The 14,779-nt window shown below is 41.1% G+C and overlaps 1 non-coding gene across 1 annotated transcript; it reads right to left on the bottom strand.

The window, feature by feature from the left end:
* Positions 1 to 261: 261 nt before the first annotated feature.
* On the bottom strand, positions 262 to 411 carry Rnu12-2l (RNA, U12 small nuclear 2 like). Its single transcript, XR_015656173.1, has one exon. It is a non-coding gene; the product is annotated as a U12 minor spliceosomal RNA (small nuclear RNA).
* Between the last annotated feature and the right edge of the window lie 14,368 nt (positions 412 to 14,779).

A 14,779-nucleotide genomic window follows, 5' to 3' on the forward strand; every position in this document is an offset into this window, starting at 1 on the left:
TTCTCTACCAATTTTAAAAGAATGCTTTATTAGGTATTACTAAAACCATTGTTGACAGTCATTTACTTTCATTGCTTGAAATGCCCAATTCCATGTTTCCCTGGCTTTTAGGATTCTCATCAATGATTTGATATTAATCTGACAGGTTTTTGCTTCTGGAAGTGAGTTTGAGTTTTTTATTTCAGCCTTTTTTCTTCTTTCTTTCTTTCCTCCTTCCTTCCTTCCTTTCTTCTGTTCTTTCTTTCTTTTTTAATTAGGGGTTGGGCAGATTGCATTACCTAGGCATCCCACAAAGTGGGCAGGTCACCTTAGATAGCAACCTTTACTTGCTCAAAAATTCATCTAACATAAGCGGTAAGGACTCAGGCGGTACCTGAAATCATTATTTTCCTTACTCATAGTTTAAGGCACTGATTTCAGCTTTTAATATTGTTTAATTGTTTTGTACTTGTAATAAATTAAACACAATAAGTCATAGAGAGTTTTTTTAATGCTTCTTCTGTTTAGATTTTCAGTTTTTGCTCTGGATTTTGAGTTTTTTCTGGTGTTATTTTATTGAATAGATTCTCTATGTCTTCATTTTATTTTAGCTTCTTATTCTACTTCATAGATTCTTTGATTTGGTGCTATGATCTTATTTCAGAGTTCTTGAATATTTTTGTTATACTCAGTTACTGTCTCTCCTCTACTGATGCTTGACTATAATACTTGTCTTAACCTTCACGACTGATTTTTTCTTATGTTTGAATCTGTTGTGATATTTTCTACTGTGCATTTATTCAAGTTACTGAGTTTTTTCATCCATACCAACTCTGTTATTTATTTAATTTTTATTATACTTATTTACTTATTTTTCTATTGTTGGCTTTCCTCCCTATGACATGGGTCAATTTCTTTATTCAATTCACCTATTCGTTTTTAGGGTTTTTTTTCTTCTAGTTTGTTGTTGTTATTGCTCATAAACCTTTGAAATCTTGTCTGGTCTTGCCCATTTCTATAACTTTGACTTTAGTAGCTGAGAAGCAGTGATCTCTGTAAGGGTCATGACACCTTGCTGTTCCATGTTTCCTCCCTCCCTCCCTCCCTCCCTCCCTTCCTTCCTTCCTTCCTTCCTTCCTTCCTTCCTTCCTTCCTTCCTTCCCTTCTTCTTCTTCTTCTTCTTCTTCTTCTTCTTCTTCTTCTTCTTCTTCTTCTTCTTCTTCTTCTTCTTCTTCTCTCTCTCTCTCTCTCTCTTTCTCTTTCTTTTTGTTTGTTGTGGTATGTGCATCTGTTCATTTGGACTTCTCCTCAAGTTCTATTTGTGGATCTCTTCTTTGTTATCATTTGGCATTATTGTTTCTATAGCCACTTTATTTTCTCCTTTCCAAGAGGTACTAAGGTTGAACCCTCAAAAGTACATAAGCTGCATAGACATATATCCATGCAAAACACACATTCACACTAAAATAAAATAAAATGTAGTAAAATAAAAATATTATGAAGCAAAAAAATATTATGCTTAAAGTATAGTAAAAATAAGAGGGGAAGCACAGGGTCAAAAGTACTAGGGTGGGAACAAAAAATAAAAATAAAAAATAAAGGAAGAAACATTAAAGAAGAGACAAAGAATTAAAATGACCAAAGTTGCTAATTGGAGCATCCCATCCTCCCATGTACAGACTGAGGGAGAGGTTAACAGTCCAGCTTGTGGACCCTGACTTTCCTGGACTTATGCTAGCAGTGGCCATATGTTTGACCATTGACTTTTGTCTACCACAGCATCCTCATGTCAGTAGCTCCTCTTCTTTGGAGCCAGGTGGTTGGTTCTGCTGGCCACAGTTGGCTTTGCAGTATATAGTCGTGGTCATCCTCCTAACCTCCCAAACCGTATTCTCTGGGGTGACTGAGGGCTGTCTCTCAAATATGATGAGAGAAGAGGAAGCCACAGCACTGAGGGCTGTGTGGGCAGAGGACTGCCTTCTTACTTTAACAAACCACTAAGCACTAATCACCCTGCTGGAGGGATATATCTGCAGATACTAAAAACTTGGTTAGCATTTCAAAGTTCTCCACTCTACAACAGTGAATCTTACAGCAGCTAGCTGGCTCCAGACACTAGTTGGCCTACTGACCTCCAGCTCAGGGATGTCAAAATTGCCTCAGGTGACATGGCCTGACGCCAGGCTCCTTACAATACAGCTGCACTGTCCCAGCCAAGCCTTCTGCCTTCTACATTTTGGAGCTTGTTATATAACCCTTCCCCTATCTACAGCTGTCTTCTAGGGTTTACTCTGTTCTTGGGGGCTGAAGTAGTTTGAATTTCGGTTCCCTGACATTTAGCTACTCCCTGTCCCCTGGCCACCAGGGTAGTTCAGTTTTAAACAACAATGTCCTGTTAAAATGGAGTGTGGCCACAGTTCACTAAGCTGAGAAAACCCTCCACCTGCTGACCCAGGTACGCCACAGTCCAAGCAACTGGATTTGAGGCATGTGGGACCTATTGGTTTGTCCTGAGGGAAATTCTGCAGGTTTCTTTTCACTGGGGCTGCCCGACTTCATTTTGATGGGGATTCTGTTTACTGTCTTCCCCTGGGGAGCCACCTACAATCCTGTGCCTGCTTTGCCTTGTGATTCCCTGCACTTGTTAACTGCCCCATGCCTCTTGTGGATTCCCAAAGAGCTTCCTCCCTTTGCAATAGAATGCTTTTTCTTATCCAGACCTGGAGCTGTCTTATCCAAAAGTGCTTCAAACAAACACATTAATAATCTAGCAACAGGCCATATAATTACCATAATTTTAAGATAGCAATGAGTATTGATGGTGTTTTTAATATAACTGCCACCCCTGAAATGTGGCCCAGGAATAAATACCTCTCCATTCAGTTGGAGTATGTGATGCTGCATGGTCTGGTTTACACCTAAGGAAATACTAAGCTTTGACTAGAGGTTAGTGGAAATAAAAATGTAAGTTGGTCCCAATTCATGCTTATGAATATCCAGTGTGTTGGTCTACTTAGGTTGCTACAAAAATACCATAGATTAGATGGCTTCTAAACAGTAGGAATTGCTTCCTCATACTCTGAGACTAACTAGTACATGGCAGTGGTGAACTGAGTGTATAGAATGGGCTGTTTCCTGGTGGTTCACGGGTAGCAGTAACTTTCTGTCTTCACATGACGAAAGCAGTGTATAATCTCTCTGAAGTTTATAAGGACACAAGTCTTATTCCGGGGGCCTCCACTCTCATGGTGTTACTTCCCAGAGGCTCCACTGACACATACTGTTAAGCCAGGGGTTAGGATTTCAACATATGAATTTGAGGACACAGACCCTCAGTCTATCAAATCTAGGTTTTAAAAACACAATTGAAACCCTTCAGACAAAAAAATCCTCACATTAGAGCATGCAAGAGAAGTATCCACAAATCTTGTTAAAATACATTACGCTCCATCCCCTGTGTCTGAATTAGGAGGTATAGCTTAGGGCTAGAAAGACAAATGTACACCTTGTACAAGTTCCCAGTTCTGCTGCTGCTGTTGGTCCAACTTTGAAAAATAATTAAATCGGAAGAAAGTTCTTTCTGAAACTAGAATATCCTGGCATTTCAGAGATTTTGCACCTGGTTTTCAAATACCACAGACAGTACCGTTATTGTCGCAACTCAAATCTCTCTTCACATCAAAGAGCTGTTTCTCATCAGTTAACTTCTCCAGGACTCTTAGGTCAAACTCTTGGAAGTGTCTGGAACTGCTGTACTCGCCTTCCTTTCTTGTGGTTCCCACCCCAAACTGCAGCAAGGACATGTGCCTTATATGAATCTGCCCCTGTAGCAATACTGCCACTCTCTCCGTGCCTTCTGCACGGAGAGCTTTGGGTGCCATTTGTGAACGCTTATTTAAGTTCAAACAGTCAACCATAGAGCACATCAGTCTTTACTCAATCCAAATACAGATGGCTTGTTGAGATGTGTCTGTTATAATATAAGACAGAAACTTGAGCCTGCTGCTCTTGTAAATTGGGGTGTAATGGCTCAAACTTATGTGTGTCTTTCAGTGCCACCAAACCTCCAATCTCCACAGCCCGACCTGCTGCACTTTGTTCTTGATGTGCTCAATTGTTCTGAGGGTGGGATCTCATTTAGTAAGAGAAATAACCAGACTGTTCTAGAATACTTTTGGCTCTCTGCTATTCAGAGAAAGATCGAAGTCGCTCTTTGGAGCCTTCTTTAAAGCATGTGGAAACTTGCAGAAATATTGAGAAAGTGTTTCTCACATCTCGCTTGTCCAGACTGGATTACATCCTCACGGGTAAAAGCGTCATGTTCCCATGAACCAGAAGGAGACAAAACCCAAAGGAAATCAGCATGTTTTTACTAATAAGAAAAAACAACAAAACAAAACGAATGAAGACATTTTGGAAAAACCGAGTCGTGTAAATGTACACTAAAACAATTTTCTAGTTCCTGGTCTTATCTTACATTTTAAGCTAGCAAACAACAATGTGTGAGAGAACATAGAGGGTTCCTAAAGGAGAGTCCTGACCGAACCCAGCGTATCAGAAAAGCACGAATATAAACTCCATAAAACACTATCCTCATTCTCAGGGGTGAACATTTATCCACTGAAGTCAGAAGACCTGGGATTAACTGAACCTTTGTCCATAAAAAGTTTGCATCTAGAAATTCATCTCTGTGGACTAAGTGACATTTTAAAGCAGTGACAATTGTTGCTTTCTAAGGTATAGGGCTATTACCAATCTAATCCATTCTCGGGTGATATGTTTGTCACGATGATGATGTACTTCAGGATAGAGGAACATTATCTAAACTTAAGACAATTTATAGTTTTTTTCCTTTGTGATGGTCTAGAAATGGTTAGCCAGAAAACATGTCTTAAAGCATTTGCATCTCTAGCTCTGAGTTTCCTGAATTTCAGTATCCCACATTTCGTGACAGTGTTTTCACTCTTCTTAGTTGTTACAGAGTCTCATGTAAACTGGGTTTGTCTCAAACTTGTGTTAGAGCTGAGGATGACCTTGAATTTCTGATTCTTCTGTTTCTACCTCCTAAGGGTTGGGATTACAACCGTGTACCACTCTATGCAATTTATATGATTCTGGGGATTGAACCTAGAGCTTTGAGCTTGTTAGACAAGTACTCCACTAACTTAGCTATATAATCAGTGTTTCATCCTTTTGTATCACTAACTTCCAGGAAGCACATCTGAGGAGATTTTAAAAAAATATTTGTATTAAAATATAAATGGTTTGCCAATATTAGAAGTACCACATCTCTGAAGCCTATGACAAAGGTTAACTCAAAAGATTGCCTTTTTGGTACTCTATACAGAATCAAGACAGATTCTGAAGCAGATCAACCTTGCTTTAAAAGAATTTATATTTATTCTCTCTCTCATTTCTCTCTCTCTCTCTTTTTCTCTCTCTGTCTCTGTCTCTGTCTCTGTCTCTCTCTCTCTCTCTCTCTCTCTCTCTCTCTCTCTGTGTGTGTGTGTGTGTGTGTGTGTGTGTGTGTGTGTGTGTGTGTGTGTATTCTCAGAGGTGCGAAGACAACTTGTGGAATTTGGTTCTGTCTTTCTAGCTTGTGAATTCCTGAGATCAAGATTGATAGCAAATGCCTTCATGAGTTGAGCCATCTCACTAGTTCCCAATTGAGCTAGCCTACTATTGGATTCTGAGCATGTGATTTGCTTCTCTGAAACATGGACCATTTATTGCAAGAAGATGAGGGCAGAGCCTCTGTGCAGACATCTTCAAGAAGACATTAATAAGAGGCTGGAGCATTCATAGTTTTTGGCTCACAGAAGTCAGTCTATTTTAATTTTCATTTCTAGTGGTAGAAAATTAGGCATCATTCAGCAGCTGAGTGTGCTACTTTCTGGAATGCCAGGCTTGATCAGCCTCTCTCAAATCATCCCCACACAATTAGTTAACATAATCACACATCAAGCTAACTTTGGATCCAGCATTCTACCCCACTTTCTTCCAGATTCTTGACTATGTCTTTCTTATATGCTTGGAAATCTAGAATTGTCTTCTAAACAGTTTCTTCCCCATTCTAATATACTCTCAAGGAACTTAAGTTGAGTTATTTCATTGTTTCAACCTATTTATAAAGTTTAATATAAAGTAGGATATGGGGGAATGAGTTGATAGTACTAATTCCAGTTGTTTTCATCAGGTGAGAGAGATGCCCTCTGACGTTTAGCTGCATGCTCCCCTCATGTAACTTACCCTGACACATCAGCATCACCCACTGAACTCCCCTATCTTGTTCTGTCTCAAACATGCTTAAGGAATAAGCTCATGCCCTCACTGTTATTGATAATGTGAAGGCCAGTTGACCCATTCCAAATGAACAAGCAAAGGTTAGCGTCCCTCCTGAGTGGTTGCTAAGAAAGACCCAAAGCAGATTCCTGACAGCGATGCCCTTCTTTCCCCTTCCGTTTGCTGCCTTTTGGGTTCTGGTAGTTCCCTCTTGAGCATGATCCTGGAATAAGCTCATTTGCTTTGACTTGGTTATAAGAATGCCACAGAACAGGAGATCAGAATCAAATCAATAGCCGAAGCCTTGGCTGATCACAGTCTCACCCTTCTTTGTCACCTTGGACTTTTGATCCAGCACAGGAATGAGTGAGATTAGCTTGTGCCATCTGATCTTTGGAAGCTGTTGAAGTTGCAAGTCAGAATCTTTTTTGTGGCAGAAGGCTGAAAATGGATAGATTGTTTCCTCAAGGACTTTCTTTCTTGCAGTAAAACAAGGAGCTTAGAATTACCAAGGGTAATTCCTTCCTTCTTTATTAAATTTTTGTAGTCTGTTTGTTTGTGCCAGTCTTCAGAGGTTTGCTTTGTGCTCTACAAATTTTTACAACATGGTGGGAAACTCAGTTTTCCTCAGCCATTTTTAGTCTCCAATGCACAAACATATAAATGTTACAAGATATGTGAAGCCTACTTTCTACCTGCCTTTCCTAATTTTTTTAAAAATTTTAATGTCTTAGTTCGTATTTTTGCTGTCTCTTTGTGTGTATTTTCCTAATTGCCAATAACGGTTCTTCCCATATTTTTTTAACTCAGTGAATCCATTAAACAACCAAAAAGATGGGGAGAAAAAAAACATCAAACAAAGAAAAAAAACCCGAAAGATAAAATTCATAAACCAAACATATGAACTGAACCAGAATAAAAAAAAGCAATGTGTATAAAGTGAGGACATGACTGCTCCAAGGTATAGTTAAGGGGAAGGATTTTATTGTAGGTACAAGGGAGAGAAAAGCCAGAGGCATCTGGAAGGGTCCAGAGCAGAGAGAAAGTAGTAAACTAAGCATGGCCAGTACACTGAACTGACTGGGCCACTAGAGGAGAGGGAGTTGGGAAGGGAGTAGTAGAGAGGAGAGAGATCAAAGAGGAAAGATGGCCAAGAGAGGAAGAAAAGAAAGAGAAAGCACAAAGGAGAGAATTAAGGGAAAATGAGAGAGAGAGAGAGACAGAGAGAGAGAGAGAGAGAGAGAGAGAGAGAGAGAGAGAGAGCGAGCAAGCGCAGGAGAACAAAAAGGAGAGGCAAAAGGGGCAGGGGAATGAGAGAGTTCATGGCTATAAGTCTGGGGGTTTTTATGGGAATGAGAAGCTGGGGGAAGGGAAGCCCTTGAGCTGGAGAAGTTTAGTTCAAGGAAATAGTGAGAAGAGCAGAGAAGAGCCCTAGTGCTGAGTACAGAGTGAGCCTGGAGGTCCATTTGAGCTTTGGTATGCTAATAGGCATCTCAGCTAGACCAATTGTCTAAAGTTTCTTTTGGATCTGTCCCTGATTAAGGACTGAAAATGAATCTGAGTTTTCTTTGCCCCTCTCATGGTCATTGGCAAGATGAAAACTTATCATGAGAATCCACTCCGAGACTCTCCACCAGTGTCCCTTCATAGGACAATACACTTGAATCCACCAGACTTTTCCTGTTCACAGGGATAGACTAGCACCACAAATACTTTTTCACGTCTTTAATAGAAAAACAACAAATAAAACAGAGCACCCGTGGCTATTCTGCAGGTTTCCCTGGTCCAATGACAGACTCTCCAATGTTTGGGGCATGAGGCCACAGAACGACTGGTCAGTGAGAAGCAAGCCAAGCTAAATAAATTATGTACTTTGGCACAATTAGCCGAGCCTTTTCATTCCATTTTTAAAGATTTACTCATTTAGAAGTCTCTCTTAAAAAGTGGTATTTTTGTTGCCATAGCTCTGTGCCGTTACTGGATTCAGTTTAATTTGATGGGACCAAGGGATGGTTAAGGAAATAGGAGCTGGCTGGGAATCAGTGGAAATATAAAATGAATTTCAGTTGCTCCACGATTTCACTCTAGATTCATTCAAGGACACAGGATTTGCCATTTGATCTGCGGAACGTGACATTTAATGAACACGAAAAAAAAATCTAGGTCAGTGAGCTAGAATAGAGGTTGAAAACGACCTCTTTTTGTCTGCCAATTTAGGATCCTCGGCAGAGGCCACCTTCTGCCCAATGTGCTGTAGCCATACACGTCTCAACTAGCCTCTGAATACAGATGGTGTATGTACCCTGCTTGGCTGCTGAGGTCAGCTCGGGGTAAAGCGATCTCATGACACAAGTTTGTACTCCGAGTCTAACTACTGCACAGCACTGGCTCCCACAGACACAGATGGAAATTGGCTAAACAGGTGCACGTCAAAGTTGGTATTAAGGCAGCTTAGCCCTTTGTTTAATGAGTGGGTGACCTCATTTGATATTACTTCATTAATCCTTCCAGATTTTAACATGGTTCTACTTTAAATGCGATGAAAGTGAAGGTCTCTATGATGATGATAAACACCCCCCCACACCCCACACCCGGAGAGCTGGAAGAAAAATGCCTGGGAGATGCCAAGGGACTCCAGCCAGACCAGTGCTTCATTGAACTTCATCTTGCATCTTCTTGCTCTTGCTACTGCTGCTGCTGCTGCTGCTGCTGCTGCTGCTGCTGCTGCTGCTGCTGCTGCTGCTGCTGCTGTTATAAACACCCAGTTTAGCTGCAAGCAGGGAGGGGAAATCTCATCAGGGCCTGGTCTGCATCCAACCTGATGGTCTCACGCTGTTTGGTTCTAAGTCCCTTCCCTTCCTTCTGGTTCTGTTTCACTTAGAAATGTATAGAACTGCTTTTTATTCCCAGCAGCGACCTCACCCCACACAGCTACAGGGACCTTTGTCCTATTTCTCTTGGTGTTCCCAACTCCCTGCTTAATTCTCCTTCCCTCAGGGTCCTTGTCCTATCCTTTAGTCACCTCAGTTAGAGGTGTTGAGGAATCCTCCTCTTTCTAGAATTCAGGCTCAGGAAAACTCACCGTGATAGGGGTTCTCAAAGGTGCCAGGCATTCTGAGACCGAGTGAGAGGGAGAAAAAGATGGCCAAAAGCAAACACAGGCTTGTGGGCTGCCTGTCACGCCAGCCCCTGCCATGCCAGTCACTACAGCATGCCGTGGATCCTAACCTTTCAGACATCCCCTTGGCATGGATAAGCTCAGGCTGCCTGGGACTTTGCAGAGCTCTCTCCAGGTGCAAAAGCCAGCCCTGCTACAAGCCGAGGAGGAGGTGCCATTAAGTCATTTTCCTATTGCCTTTCAGACCAGCTTTGAATTATAAATAAGCCGAGAGCTCCAGAGCAGCCGCAGAGCTTGCTGTCAGGTTATTTGAGTCCCAGCCTCTATCCCTGTTCCCCTTTGCCAACTTTCCCTTTTAGAAAACCCACAGGTTTCTAGGTCCCCCTCTCCTGCTGCACTTAGCATAAGTGAAACACATGGCCTCCCCTTCCCTTTCCTAATAGAAACGCCTTAGATAGAGAATGACAGGGTAATGTGCTACATGTGCTTACTGGGCTGAAGCTGTTTTACATGGCTTCTCTTTGAAAATGGTAACTGTAGCAGCCATCCTATGTGAGAAAGACTGTGTTGGAGACCATGGAGATGGAAACTAAGTTACAGTAGGAGACAGAGAGAGAGGGAGAGGGAGGGAGGGAGGGAGAGAGAGAGAGAGAGAGAGAGAGAGAGAGAGAGAGAGAGAGAGAGAGAGAGAGAGAGAGGTGGGGGGAAGACCTGCTCTCTGGGGGTACATTTGTTGTAGTTTGTTAACTATCAGCCAGGAACATCTTGCCTTGTGTACAGCACAAGCCTGGGTTTTACCATCGTCCAATGATGACAAAATCAAGGATTGGGGCAATTCAATTATTTGGCCAAAGGTCCATGGTGGACAGGTCAGACATTCTGATTTAGTCTACTGTCAGGGCTTCAATCCAGGCTTCTCTATGTCGCCTCTATGCCTAATTTCCAGTGATAAAGAAAGTTGGGAGAGTTTAAAATTTAAATTCTTTAAAAAATAATTAAAGGAGCCTCACATCTTAAATTTCTTGAGAAAGTCGTGGAGCCAATACACTTCTAAATGTGAACTAGCACACTGGAAGTGAGGCTGACTTCAAGTAGATTAAGGGCTTTTCCACAGACATGACGTGCTAAAAATAGAACATTTACTGTTCTCCATACTACATCGTAAGGACATTTACTTCCTATCTCACTTCTTGTAAGTGTAGAGGTGTCCTTAGTAAGAAGAAGAAAGCCACACTCCTGGGGTTCACACGAGCTTAAAATGTCATTTCTTTCTTCCTCACAATACTGTTTCATTCTGGAAAGAACTAAGTTTGTATCTCTGGCTTTGTGGCTTTGGAAACCTGGGAAGGGGCTTGCTGGTAAGACAAAAAAGGAAGAGGGGGCATTTAAACATTTGTAGAATCTTTATGACCTGGAAATTAGTATCTTCCACATTTTAACCAGATACAGTGACCCGAATTCAAGAACAGAGGAATAACTTAGCTACCTTGCTAAGACTTCTTAATCCACTCACAATCCACGAACTGTTATGTTTTATGTCACCTTAGTGCATTACTAGGTTAGGCATGTGCATCTCTAAGTCTTGATAAGATGGCCAGTTCCCAGAGATATTAGGAACCATGGACCCTCTTGTATCTAGAGAAGAAAAACCAACAGGAAAAGAAGATATTCCCAAACATGCCTTAACTATAAACACATTCACCATGTGATCTCTCCTTTGCTTCTGTTGTGAAAGGCATCTAAAAGATGGGAAAGAAATAACCAGAGCATGTCAAACATGCTTATGAATTAAATGCTTGCTGTATGCAGGGTTTCTTCAAAGTGGCATAGGTTTGTTTCCATGGGACGCTGACAAAAATGTTATGAATCATTGAATGATTAGCCCTACTCCATCAGCACACACACTTATGCAAGGCATAAAAATGGGAGCAGATCCTGAGAAGGGCAAGTTCATCATTCTGTGAACAGCACAGTTATCTCACACATACCTTTTGAGGTAGTTCCATCACACTACATGGCCTTCTCATTTAATCAGCAACACAATCAGTGCCCTGGATGGGAGGCTGCTATTGCAACTTAGCATACCATTTCATAGCAAGCATACTTTTATACACAGGAATATAATAAAAGTAATGGGGGTATGGTACAGTATGTATGCAAATGACATAGTCATTTCTCATTATTATTGTATACAACTTGCAAAGCAACAGGTTTGTTTCCAGGAGCCTCACTGCAAACACACAAGTAGTGGTTGTTCATGACATTACAATGGTATGACATCATATGGTAATGAGAATTTTTCACTTCCATTGTATTCTTATGGAACCACTTTTGTGTATATGTTCCATTGTTGGCCTAAACGCTGTTATGTGGCTCTTAACTATGGGCAAAATCCAGTTGAATCCACAGAATTAGTTCCATTACTTAAGTGACAGTGGTTCAAGAACAAGGGTGAACCAGGGCTAAGCTCCAGATATTTGGCTTTTGTGTGTCTATGAATCAGAACTTAAGTCATATAACACAGACAGGTAAGTCTGCTGAAGTGCAGGTAGTGAACTAGCTCTTGTTTTATTCCTTGTGTGGTATTAGTAAGAGTGCTACAATCTCAGACAACATTGACCTATACCTTGGGGTCCTGGGTTCTGTGAACCTGTCAACTTCTTCCCACGTAGTTGTTCATTTGTTCTACTGAACAGAGTCTTTTTGACCCTACTACGACACCGGGATGGTGGGACCATTCCTGGAATCCAGAGATTTCTAGTACCTCTTCCTTGCAGTGATCATAATAGGATTCCAGACCCTTGATTTTATGAAACCTGACAATGACTGAGCCAGCAGACATGGGCAATGGAGACTTCTCTGTGTGTGCATGTGACTCTTTAGAAGAGCCAATTGTCCTTCATGTCTTTTCTTTGGCACATAATTACACATGATAGAAACATGGACAAGCTTTTGTAGCTTTCAGAGCTGGACCCATTTCCCCATGGCATAAGAGAATTATTCAAGACACACTCTCACCCAAGATTCTTGCACTGAGAACCTGAAAAGAAATGTCTTAATCAGGTCTGTACTATGCTCATTGCCAGGGAGAAAGATCCAGGGAAACACAATCACGTATGATTCAATGCATTATTTTGTTATGGTGTCCTCTTTTATCCTGTCTTTTCTCCCCAACAAGCTCCCAGCAGTATACACATGAGATACTTTTCATATAATTCTGCTTTCTACCAGATTGTCTTATGTCTTCTCATGTCAAATACCTTTTGATGTGATGTCACTTGGGTGCTCTGTAACTGGAGTTAATTAATAAAAAACACCAAGAACTGCCTTAGTAGATTGTGAATGTAGAGTTGGGATTCAGGGCAGCAGGCTGCTTTTTTGGCAATTGTTGCAATTTAGTAACTAGCAAATGACAAGAGGTGAGTTCCCCCGTGACATGTGAGAATGTTCTACTTTACTGTTTTATTCTCCGTGTTCCTGATTACCTGGACAGGAAAGCTGTACATGAATCTTTCAGTTGCAGACATTTTAAATAGCTGTATTTTATGCCTCCGATATTAACAAGGTCTACAGCAAGATGAAACCCATACCTCCTTGTTCATAATTATGAGGAGTTTTAATTTCAAGTTGACAACACTGTGGAATTTAATGAAGCATGTGGTCTTTGTACCAGGAGGCCTCTGTACCAGGCTACATGCTGGTGAAGCTGCACCTACGGCACACAGATTGCTCTCAGGCTTGGAATCATATGCAGGGGTGTTCTTGTCTTTAGAAAATGTACCCTGCATGATGGTGCACATTTCTGATGATGGCTTATCGTGCCAGACACAAGAGGGAGAAGAGGAACATCATTATAGCTGCATTCAGGGATATTTCAATCGCTGCTGATTGCTACTTCTCCTTAAAGCACAGCAATTTGCTGCGCAGATTCTGTAGTGGGGAGAACAGCACCCACTGCTATTTCCTATCTCTGTCTACCTCCCTCTCCTCCCTGCCACAGTGCTTTTATTCCTTTCCTTCTGTTTTGGATTGGCACATAATGCTTGGGGCAAAAGATTGCCTCCCTTACATTTTTACATCCCTACTTTTATTCTGAAATGAATCTCCTGGCTTCATTTTCTTTTATTGGTCTTCTCTACAATGACAGCCGCGGCACACGGCCCAATTAATTGGTAGAATTTATGAACTCCAGGAACTGACCTCTTTTCTTTGAGCTGTAAGGTGTGTGTGCTGATGTGCGTGTGTCTTTATGTACATCTCCGTCTAAACACATTTTGTAAGCTGCAAATGAACTAGAACAAAGCCATTTGCTGCATAAACACATGGCTTTGCAATTTGCTGAAATTTCCAAAAGTGCAGTGTGCATAAAGCGGGGAGAGAAATAAAAAGGAAAGAAAGAAAGAAAGAAAGAAAGAATGAAAGAAAGAAAATGGAGACAAAAGAGACCTTGCAGACCAAATATTTTCTTCTTCAAATAGATTGGAATAATGGAATCAGATCTCCAGTTTCAAAACAAGTTAAGTAAAAGTGCTTTAAATCCTAAAAGATTCCATCCATGAATTAAGTCCTGGGTCAGCTCAGAATTGACAACATTTTAACACCAGCTGGCACCAGACATCCTGCATCACACAGCCTTTGATGCCTCTGGATATCTAAAAAAGAAATTACCCAATTACAATGTAATGGCTCTCCAGCCTTTCCAGGCTAGGAATGAGAAGGAGTATTTACAATCTCAGTGCACAATAATTTTATCCAGTTACATCAAATCAGCTAGGATAAGTTAGGCCTGCTCTGGTAAGGAGAGCTGCATATGCATATGAAGACAAGAGATGAGGACTGAGAACCAGATGGAACTGAAGGCCAGGGAGGTTAAACAGGTGTTTACTGGACACAGGCTTGTGATGAAGAGGACTGGGGTGGAGTGGTGTTATAGAAAGTCTACCCATGCAGATAAATTCTTGCCCCCAAGAAAAATCTGCTGACAAAAGTAATATAAGGGTGATCATTACCCAGGCCAGAGAATAGTTATTTTTATGCAAAATTAATACATACTAATTTTTTATCTTTATTAACTTGAGTATTTCTTATTTACATTTCGATTGTTATTCCCCTTCCCGGTTTCCGGGCCAACATACCCCCTAACTCCTCCCACTCCCCTTTTATATGGGTGTTCCCCTCCCCATCCTCCCCCCATTACCACCCTCCCCCCAACAATCACGTTCACTGGGGGTTCAGTCTTAATACATACTAATTATAAGAGATCATAATGTTTTCGGTGGTTCTCAGGTACTTGGTTTTAATTATTTTTAATTTTAGTGTGCTTACCTGAAGAAATCCATTTCTTTTTTTGAAACATGAGTGCTTTTCATGTATATAAAGGCCAAAGGGTTCAGATACCAC

This window comes from Rattus norvegicus, chromosome 1 (genome assembly GCF_021556685.1).
Source record: "Rattus norvegicus strain SHRSP/BbbUtx chromosome 1, alternate assembly SHRSP_T2T, whole genome shotgun sequence".
Taxonomy (NCBI): Eukaryota; Metazoa; Chordata; class Mammalia; order Rodentia; family Muridae; genus Rattus; species Rattus norvegicus.